The sequence below is a fragment of the Spea bombifrons genome, chromosome 2, assembly GCF_027358695.1.
Source record: "Spea bombifrons isolate aSpeBom1 chromosome 2, aSpeBom1.2.pri, whole genome shotgun sequence".
In the NCBI taxonomy this organism is placed as follows: Eukaryota; Metazoa; Chordata; class Amphibia; order Anura; family Pelobatidae; genus Spea; species Spea bombifrons.
This window is the reverse complement of record NC_071088.1, coordinates 44,929,851-44,941,843: the sequence shown is the minus strand read 5'-3', so window position 1 is coordinate 44,941,843 and position 11,993 is coordinate 44,929,851.

Genomic DNA, 11,993 nt, shown 5'->3' with positions numbered 1-11,993 from the left:
TGTAGGGTCATCAGATGGATAGTCCTGGTCTAGTTCAAAAAACAAAAAAACTGAAAAATATTTGTCTGAAAACACGATATTATGCATAACTCCAGAGGGTCCCTTTTAAACAGGGCCAGTCCCTCTTTGAAACTAAAGCCCTCTAACCCTCTAACGCATAACGTTTGCTGGATATGAACAAAGCCATGTACCGAAACAATGCTTCCAACCACCTCTCCTAAAACAAAAGTGTACCTCTTTGGCAATGTTGGGGGAAAGAAACAAGAAACGTTTTAAAACAGAAAACAGCACAATATAATGAAGCAAACTTATTTTTAATGTGATAGTAGTAATCAAAATATCACTTTAAACGTAGATATTACAGTTGATAATGCAGTCATTAATAATGAAATTTGTACAGTTAATGTAACCAGAGCCGGCCTTAGGCGTTGTGGCGCCCCCTGTGCAGACTACTCCTTTGGCGCCCCCCCTCACTACCCCCCCTACCCCTTCAAACTACCCCCCCTCTGCCCCTTCAAACTAACCCCCTCAAACTACCCCTCCCCTCTGCCTCTTCAAACTACCCCCCCTTCAAACTACCCCCCTCTGCCCCTTCAAACTACCCCCCCTCTGCCCCTTCAAACTACACCCCCCCTCTGCCCCTTCAAACTACACCCCCCTGCCCCTTCAAACTACACCCCCCCTCACTTACCTTGTTGCCGGAGTCCTACCGTGAGAGCGGGAGGCATCCGTCTTCTCGCTCTGCCGTAGTGCCGGCATTTCATGTTGAGCGCCGGAATAGTCCGGCGCTCAACATGAGATGCCGGCACCGCGACGGAGTCACGGAGAGAACTTCACGAGCAACCGCTCGGCGCCCCTGCCCGGGACTTAGATTAAAGCATCGGGGGTTTTTTAAAAAAAAAAAAACTTTATTTAACATGAATGATGTTAAATAAAGTTTAAAAAAAAACAAAAAAACCAGATGTTTTAATTTAAGTCCCCGGCAGGCACCCCTGCTACCATGGCGCCCTGTGCGGCCGCACAGGTCGCTCACCCCTAAGGCCGGCCCTGAATGTAACGTGTACATTTGTGAACAACAATAGATACATCAATATGTGAAAGGCTTGTGTTCTGGAGAGGAGACACGGATGAGTCCATGTTAACAGCTGTGCTAGACTCTGGTCATCTGTAATGCTGGCAGGTGTCTCTATATCTTCTCTTTGAACACCGTGACATTTCTGGTTTTTTAAAGTCACGAGAAGAACCATTTGTCAAACACTGCGTGTTTCATGCTCTGTGCAAATATCAATACTTGTTGATGCTCAAGGTTGAATATTGACTTTCTTCATACAAATATGTGCGGCTGTTACTCTTGTTCACCTAAACAACAATTTCTGAATACCCCGTATAGAAACATTGATTTTCTTCTGCGACTGCTTAGAACCAGCTATGCGGAAAGTATCTAAATGTTGGAGTGTCTTAACTTTACATTTCTGGATGAAAATAACCAGGAGAAAGTGGTTTTATTTACTACGATTATGATCATTATTTTCATTTCTCATTTGTGCATTTCATTTGAGCTGTTTTTCAGCAAGAAGATGCAACAGGATTAAAGCATGAGAACAGCTCAAAACATACAGTATTATTCTTTTTACATATAGGTATCAAATGATTTTTATTGATGAACCGTAACACAATGCAATAGGTTAAAAGCCGAGATCTAGCAGCACCTCTCTGATATTTCTAAGTATTTTTTTTAATTTATCCATTCGTGTTGTGGTGTATATATAAAATGATAGGAAAATAATCTATGAAAAGCTGAAATTTATTTAGTAAAACATAACTCCAAAGGCTTCTTATAGAAGGATGTAGTGGGTTTATTTTCTTTGTATCTGCTGATGATTTTCTGTTAAGAGTTATAGTGAAATATTTCTAATTCTGTTTATTTGCATGAAAATATACAGTATAAGAAAAGCTTGGGCACTTGGTTTAGTTTCTTAATATGCAAGGTGTTATAATATAAGGTCAATACACAGTTTTTGTCACGTTTATCTTATCTTCAAACAAATATATTTATTTATTATAAAATAAATAGAATTTCTTATCAGCTGTTTAGCAGGGTTTTACAATATTCTCAGGTATGTAGAGGTGCTGGGAATACTGAGAAGGTTTCACCGGAGCACTGGCAGTCTTCTGTTTGTCCACAAAGTCAAATGGTTTTCTGGCTATAGTTTAAAATGTTTTGGAGGGAATCCTGAGATTATGTGGTCAGATAAATTGAGTGATAATATTTATTAAGGAGACACAATAAAGAATGACTATAATATTATTCAATATAGGTAATAAAAAAATGATAGTTCTTAGTCAAAGTTGATACCTTTTTGGGGCCAACGTAGAAACATCCTTATAGTCAAAAAAAACCATTTGGGACCTTGGAGTTCTCTAACAATAGCTTCATTAATGGAATATATCGTACAGACCTACAGTATTGTAATTTATGCTAAATATTTAAAACCTATAGTTTATTCATTTATTAATTTGTCCCCCCCCCCCTGTACTGCTCTGTTCTGTTTGCTCGTTTCTGAAACCACAGAAGGATCTGTGTTTGCTTAAAGGTCTTCTATTTTAAAGGGGACTGGGAGCATTTTGTAGGAAGTCAAACTGCTGTGATAATACATAGAGGAGGGTTTTGGAAGAAAGACATGGCTGTTTCTAAACAACTCTCATATCTCAATAAACAGTTTTACTGTAGTTTCTAAGTGACAGGAATCATTGAGGAGAAAAATAAAATGGCAGGTTTATTTAACTTCTCTTTACATGCAGCACTTGTCTGGTGATATGTTGTGAGGTACCCTAGGTGGAACTGCATCTCTAAATGTTTTGTCAGTGACAACAGATTAAAGGGACTTGGGGTAAATTTACAGTAAAGCATCAGAAAACCAAACATGTGTATGTATGTGTGTGAGCATGAAAGTTTATATATGGGTGTGAGCATGGATGTGTATGTGTAAGTGTGTGTAAGCATGAATGTGTATAGTAAAAGTGCCACCATGGATGTATATGTGAGAGCCGGCAAGGGGCAGAAGGGGGGTGCCAAATAAAGAATCCACTCCATGTGCCTAATACTCTAGGTATGCCCCTGCATACAAACACAGATAATGGTATCGACCATGACGACATTATTAAAAAGTTATACCATCTAAGATAAATATCATAAAGTCTGCTTTTATGACTAATAAATCCTATTAAGCTGGTTTATCATTATAAAAATATGCTTTACCATAGAAATCATTTACTGGCCAAATACAGATACATACATAGGCAATACTTTATTCTAGTGATCTTTATACATTTGATAGATTCTAAATTAAAAGTAGTGTTTGGAGATATAAATAGATAAATGTCACCTTTTTAGGTATAAGTGGAAGCACAAATCAACCAATAATTGATCTTCTAATCATATCAAGGTAGATTTAATTATTGTGGGGATCCCTAGGAGTAATCAGTATAAGGGATAATGTGTGCTATTAAGCAGGGATCTGTAATGTTGCTGGCGATAGAGAATTGTTCTGATACATAGGGAAAGAGAAAAAAACTCTATTACAGCCACATGATTGCTCGTAGAGGTCCCACGGTAATTACATTTATCTCTGTTCACTCAGAGGATCAATCAAAAATTAATTTGTGCTTCCACTTGTGGAATTTGTACCTGTAAAAGAACATGGCCTAACACTACATTTCATCAGGAATAAGTATTGCTAATATAGAGAATAAAATGGTTTATTCACTAAAGGGAGAGTTTGCAAGAGAGTTGTGGTTTTAACTCACTTCACTATTCATTATAGGGCCAAAACTGTCATGTTTTCCAGCAGGAATTACAATATAACTCATAATGCAATGTGTGAGGAGACCTTGAAGAAATATCAGTGATTGTAACTCTGCATTATATAGGGCCAGCCAAACTCTTTTGATTTTAGTGGCAGTCCCATATTTCTAGTTTAAAACAATCAGTGGTAACAAGTGTGATAGGGCTCATAGGGCAAACCCTTAGACCACTTGTTTCTGTCTCCCCATGCGGCTTCAAAATTGTTTAGAAGGGGGCATACCAAAGCATTTTGGACAATACTATGCTTCTTTGTGGGAATTATTTGAGGAAGGCCCTTTTTCAGCATGACTGTGGCCCTGTGCACAAAGCAATGTCCATAAAGACATGGTTTCATGAGTTTGGTGTGGAAGAACATGGCCTGCACAGAGCCCTGACCTCAGCCCCATCTTTGGGATGAACTGGAATGGAAATTGTGAACCAGGCCTTCTTGTCCAAAATCAGTGCCTGACTTCACAAATGCTCTACCGGATGAATGGTCAAAAAATCCCAGAGAAACACTCCAAAATCTTGTGGAAAGCCTTTCCAGAAGAGTGGAAGCTGTTATAGCTGCAAAGAGGGGACCAGCTACATATTAATGTCCATGTATTTAATGCAATGTCTTGTAAACCTGTTGGTTTAATGATCAGGGGTCCAGTATACTTTTGTTCATATAGTGTATAAGTGTACGTGAGCATGCATGTGTATGTATAAGTGTGTGTTAACATGAATGTGTATGTGAAAGTGTTTGTATGTACAAGCATCAATGTGTTTGTGTGTAAGCATAGACTTGTAAGTGTGTCAGCATAGATGTGTGTGTGTTACATACAGCATATGTGGCAGAGTGTTTGTTGGGACAAGGGGCAAAGACAAGCTGTTTGAGGGCAATGATGGTACAGATAAGCTATTTGGGGCACTAATAAGCTGTGGCAAAGATGGCACAGGCAAGCTGTTTGGGGGTTAGGATGGCACTTATAAGCTGCTGGGAGGCCAAAGGTGGCACTTTACGATGTTGGGGCCCCAGTGGCATTTTTCCACCAGGGCCCTGTGGTTTTTAATTACGCCCCTGAAAACAATGTCTATATTTATAAACTCCTGCTTAGAGCTAAGGTCATTATTTATTTGATGTAAATTATTACAGCCAGAAAAATAATTACAAGATTTGTTTGTATTCATGACTGGGAGTGAGGGATTTCAATCATGAAACAAAGTGGGAATTAAAAATCTGCCTGGCTGACCTCCTTTGGTCGCATGCTTCATTCTAATTTAGAACACCGATATACACATTTCCAATTCTCGAAAAACTCAAACTTTATCTTGATGTACAATCACATATAAAGTACAGGCAAATACAATTCCCCTGTTTGACAAGTTGTAGAGCGTTGGCATTTTGTGCAAAATGTAATCATTTTATATATCATGCAATAAATAAAAACATACAATTATTTTAATAATCTAAATGTCTCTTTTTTCAGCATCACGATTCCCTGGGGTGAGCCTAGCTTTAGTGGCCCCTAAGTATTTTTTGGGGGCACCCCATAACTAAAACATACACACATGCTAACACCACATGCAGCTGGCCAGTACTAGTACAGTGGTTCACTGTGGTGGAGTCATGGTCCTGACAAAATGGCTTGAAAAAAAAATAGACCTACACACCAGTAAGCTCAAAACGTATATCATTTATTGATTTAAAAAGTATAGTATCCATGGTCTAAGGCCCTACAATAGCAATATAGTACAGGCATACCTAGCTTTGAAGGACATTCAGGGAGGATATAGTGGTGGTAACATGTCCCAGCTGAATGGTGAATAGGGCCATTATGGATAAATGTAATGGTAAAGATATAGTTTCTACAGCAGCTGTGTCCAGCAGGCATGCAGCAGTGTGGGCATTTGTGATAGCAGTGGCTGTAGTCATGTTCTTAGTTGTAGTGAAGATCCTAGTTTTAGCTGTGGTGCAAATTGTAGCAATAATGAAGCCAGTGTGTCTAAAGATGTTCTGGCTCACTCACTCCTCAATTTCTTGAGCAGGAATATTAGATGATTATTCTTCCTTCTTCTTAAGATTCAGAAGCAGAAAGAGAATCTGTTGAAAGGTCTAAAAACAGACAAGGTTTTACTAAGTAAGTATTGACTGATCCCACTGTTAAAGCACATTCCAGCCATAGTGAGCCAGCACAAGTTTGTCTGATCTTATTAGGTGTGTCTTTTCTACAAACATGCTTTATATGGCAGCAAATCTGATTTTAAACTGTACACCCATCAACCTAATATGCTAGGAATGGATAATTCTGGGTGCAATCTTTCCCCCATATTGAATCATTAACCAGATTAACAGATCAGAGGTGTACCTAGAGTATTTGACGCCTGGTATAGATCCTATATTTGGCACACACACTTACGCATACACATCCATGCTCACATACAAACATACACACAGCCATGCTCACACAGATTAACACATACATGCTCACACACTTACACAATCATTAACCAGATTAACAGATCAGGGGCGTACCTAGAGTATTTGACACCTGAGATGGATCCTATATTTGGTACACACACTTACACAATCATATTCTCCACAAATCTATCTGCATTATTCTAGCCTCTTGCTTCTGTCTTCTTCTGCTTCTCCGTGAACCCGGCCTCCTGGTGCACTTCCGCAATAGGGCGGTGCCACAGGGATAGCCTTTCCCTCATTGCACCAATCAGGGGAGAGGAGGTGCCCTTTTGTGGAAGTGCACGGAGAGGCCAGGTACACATATAAGCAGAAGAAGAAAAAAGACACAGGGAGAAGCTGACAAAAAAAGAAGAGGCAAGAGAAGAAGCAGATCTAAGGGAAAGAAGCAGTGTGTAGAGAAGGTAGGGAGACATTAAAAGAGTGTGAATGAGAGTGTGAATTAAAGTGGGAGAAAGCATTGGTTAGATTGAATGAGTGTAAGTGAATGCAGGGCCACCATTAGAAATTATGGGCTTGATAACCCTCTATGAACCCCCTCCCCAGATAACCCCCACCACCAGGATTTTCTCACCTACTCATTTTTGGAGGCAACAATGACACAGACAGGCTGTTTGGGGTACCGACTAGCTGTCTCATGCCAAAGATGACACAGGCAATCTGTTTAGGGCACTGATAAGCTGTTTGGGGACAAATTGGGCACAGCTAAGCTGTTTGGGGACAAAGATGGCACAGACAGGCTGTACCGAGAAGCTATTTCATGAAATAGATGGCACTGAAAATATTTTTGGGGTCAGACAGTAAAATGTCATGGGCCAGCCCTGATGCTCACACACACTTACACATATACATACATGCTCACACATTTACACATACAAATTATGTACTTTCTCCTACCCTCTTACCCTCCTTTTTGCACCAGCCTTACTTCACTGGCGACAGCTTTCTTTCTGTCGATTGCACACTATACACTCAAGTTATGTGAACCCGTTGTGTTCCTGCTTCCCTGGGCTGATCCAAAGTTGTTCACAAAGCGCTGGTCCGGACTGGACCTTGAACAATTTTAACACCTTTTGATGAGTGGCCCCTAAGTATGCCACTATAACAGATGTATTTTCTAGCATTATATTCTTTATGTTGCTTCATTGACTTGGGCCCACAATTTTTTTCACTGAGGATCTATGGCATTTTGCCTTCTCCGTACACTTCTACCTCTTACTGATGTTCTTACACAGTCCTTGCAATAAGCCAAAGTGTCTGTATCACCTAGCTATGGCTTGTGTTTGTTATTTTGCTTATCTCTAATAATATTTTTGACCTTTTTTTAATCTCAGAATCATTATCATAAAAATGTAAAATATAAGATACTGTTCAGTACTAGGTATTTCTCTTGCCCAGCAGAGAATTTCAACTTTCTGACAAACAACTTCATTTACAAGTGTGTGTCTAATTAGTTGCAGAATTAGTGAAGCCAAGTTTCTGCCTCCATCCCCCTCCTGTAGATGGGATAAAGCCTCGAGGGATAGTGGTAGAACAAGCAGAATCGCATTTCCAATTATTTTGCTGAATTGCTAATTTAGTTATTGTGCCTAGTCTAATTGTGATGGGTATTGGGTGTGCAATTCAATTTGCTTTTAAATATTTGTGGGGAGATTGATCTGTTATGCAGCTGACCTATTTTGTGGCTCAAATTGAGAGAGCAACACAAAACACAAACAGCTACAAAGCTTTAGTTTGTCGCAGTTTTATTTTGATCTCTCATCCCTCTTTGGACTATAAATGCAACAAAAGGTTTAAATTAAAAACATCCACTTTGATCTTTTGCTGTTCAAAGCTTAAAGCTTAATTCATCATTTCTAAGCATTTATAACAACTTAGAATAAAGACTATTACATGTTGTCCTCCCACACTTCTCTCCTGCCTTCCGTTTTAAGCACGTCCCATTTTAACCATTATGGTGCCAAGTTTATCATTAATGGTAGTACTTCAATTCAGAAGTATTGCTTCTGTTGTCAGGCACTTCAACACAATTCCAAATTAAATAAGTGCTGATAATTAGGCTTCTGGGTTCCCTGAGCCTTACTTACTGCTAGCAATAATGGATTGGTGAAGGGGACTCAAAAACTACTGGAATTAGCTAAATCCATTATTCCAGGGCAGTAGTAACCCCAACGCAATTCCAATGAGTAAAGGGCAGAATAGCTGCTAGCCACCACAGCACTGTCATTTAACATGTTAATAGAAAAGGAAACCAAGCCAGCAGCTGGAATTAGTGTGCGAGAGGTTTCATTGGACTTGGTTGCCTAAGGCAAGAAACAGAAACAACTTTTCAAGTATTTGTTTTGTAATTTAACCACTACACAAAGGTAATCCAGAGAAACTCACATCACAGCACAATGCTCACACAATAGTGTTCTTGCTATCCGAAACCTAAAAATAGGACTCTCTTAAAGTTTAGTAATTAACAGTGTAATGGATTAGCATAATGAAGCTAAATCCAATATACTTCAGCTGCAATGAACAAGGTAGTGAAGTCTATGACCTTTAAATGCAACTTTGATTACTGCACACACAAAATTAAAACTGGCAATGTATCAATTATAAGCTCTCTCTGTGTCTATACATACACAGAATAGTGTGTGTTTATATATAATAAAATAAAAATAATGGAAAACACACCAAGTAAACATTACATTGTTTATTGAGGTAAATTAAGATGCTGTGGCACCGTAAAGAACGGTAAGATAATTTTGTTTATTACAAAAATGTGTAGTATTTCCTTTCTGGATTTTTTTTATTTTTTTTTTACTCTTGAAGTCACTAATAATACATCACTTGAATACAGTAAAATGCTACAATTCTAATGTTACATATATACTAATATCTCTTTATTAAACATGAACCTAAAACATTCTATAACAAAACATCACAAATAGTAGTGTTTGTTAAGATGATTATTCTTTTGACCTTATTATTTTAACACAGGAAATATAACCGGATTTATAGCCTCTGTGTTATAGCTAATTGCAGAAAACAAAAATGATTTTCATGAATACCACAAAATAATGATTTGCACGTCCTCTTTATGAAACCAATGTTATGGGGTTTTTTTTCCTTGCATTTTATCAGAACAGGTCAAAGTAAATGACACAGTAACGTATATAACAGCATACATCACCTGACATAAATAAGCAGTGTTCTGACATATTAATGTCTAATGCTCAGCTGCGAGTGAGTGATAAGTCTAAATGTAAACTCAAATTAATAAAGAAGATCAATTTGAGATTAATGGTGCAAAGTAAAAGTAGAAAACAATGAGTATTTAAGATATACTATTATAGTCATCTGCCTTTCAGGGAAGTACGTTTTAATGCTCATACACGTACTTGGCATGGTATAAGTAATAAAAAAAAACTTAATCTCGCATGGCCTGATATGGATGGGTTTACTCAATACTCAGTTGTGAGTAGACAAACATCGAAAGGGCAAACAGATGAATTACCCTTACGTACAGAGCCTTCCTGGCCCTGAAGCATAGTTAAACTGGTGGGATTTCTTCAAAGATTTAATAATGCCCTGTTAAGTGAATAGACCTGTGCATGTTGCTCAGCTTCCTGTTCCCTTCTCATGCTTTCGTTATTCAAGAAAAAACTGTGATGTCATTCAGCTTCATCAAGCTTGACATTGCTGAAAATTACTGATGAATATGCTCCACAGAAGTATTCTTCACCGTTTGTGTTACTAGCTGCAAGCAAATGCATTAACATAACTCCTGGTAGGGTGCTTTAAGGACCAAGCTTATCTGGTAGGCACATGGGCCGCTGATCTTTAATGAAATATGTTCTTCTTAATTCGTTTTTGTTATAAATGTAGGGTTAGGAAAGATCAATCGGCATTAATCAGTTGAGAGAAGATGAATTTCAAACACAACAATACTGCTCACGCCCTTTGGTGTATAGACCCCAAAAATGTTGTGTTATGTTTCTGCAAATACAGAGCATACCACAAAATCAGCAAGCTGGATTTAGTTCAGTGAACAGTCCTTTTGGTAATCAAATGGATCCCCTCAACAGAGAGATCACGCTCAGAAGAGATCACACTGTTTTAATACAACCATTTACTATTGGGTCACAGTTCAAAAGCATTTATTTTTCATTATGTATACAATGCAGTTGTGTAGCGAGGCTGTAACAAACATTTTAAGCAGCGGCACAAAAACCTTTGATGTATATGTTTGTATATAGATTAATTCCTAATCACCTGCTTAGAACAAATGATTCCCAATACTGCCAGTTATCTTGCTAATCTTATTTCATTTGCAATGGTCTTGTGTTAATAGGTGGAACGTGAGAAGAAAATCCTTGTCTCGTGGAATAATAATTACATTGTGCATTGTATATGTAACATAGTGTTTGGTCACTCAACGAAAGATTCCTGAACTGTAATATTAAAGGTAATGCAATTATCCTTTTTAAAATTATATACACAGTTTCAACTGCAGCACTATATTGTAGGTTTGCATATCACACATGCAGCAACACACAGTTACGCCAGATGCCACCATTTGAAAAGGCTCATGTAATTGTTGTAACCAAGTCTCAAGTTCAGTATGCGAAAGTCCAAAATCTTTTTTTTTTTTTTTATCTTAAACACGGGAAAGAGGGACATGTTCACAGTCCTTTGTGATAACTGTTAAGTTTCACAAAAACTATTAAACTGCAAAAGATGGGTGTCTGGTCTACTTGTATAACAAAGGGATGTCTGCCATGCACATATTTCTCTTCCCATTATGCCATTAAATATATATTTGGATCACAGGGGAGTGGAGCAAAAGATATGCTTGACTACCACTGATGCATGCTACAGATCACATGGAACCCCTAGGACTTAGTGCTATAGTCATAGCCACACCCCTGTAGCTGTATTATAGGATAGAATAGGTAAACATTTTATGTGTTATTAAAAAAAAAACAATATTTGGATGAGGTTCTTTATGTTTTTGCAGAGCTGAATTGCCTTTTATCCTTCATATTTATGCTACCGCTATCCTGGAAGAAGATTCCACAAGAATAAATGTGTTGACAGAAGGAGCATCATTAAAAACCCTTGATTTTTGTAATTTGCCAAGAAATTATGATTTTGTAAGATTCAATAAATACGTTGTTCTTTCAGAAAGTTCTTAGCAGTTATGAGACTATAAATGTCGGTGACAAAGCAACAATATTTGTATACTTTTTAATGGATGCCTATTTTGAGGGTTTGTGTAATGTATATTTAAGTTAGAGGTGTCTTGCTGGAATCCTAAAAATCCTATTATTAAATCTCCTAGTTAAAATAACTGCATTTTTGGTATGGATTAAGCAGTGCTATCTGAAATTTTAGAAAATATTTTCAATCAAATATTTTTCCTTATGCATAAGTGATAAAAAAAAAAAATAGGTCAAGTGGTTCCCTACAGAAAAGTCATGCCACAGTAGATACAGTGATTTGGTTTTGTATAATTGATATAGCCCATGCACAAATATTTTAGTGTTCAAAAAAGAAAGAGTAGAACTATCAATACATTTTAGCAGAAGCAATATGAAAACACTAGGTTTGCCTAGAGAAAATGTTCAGTGCTTACGGGCAGAAAATACCATATCTTTCCCGATGAGCCGACAGCCACGTAAACTAAATACTTCAAAAAAG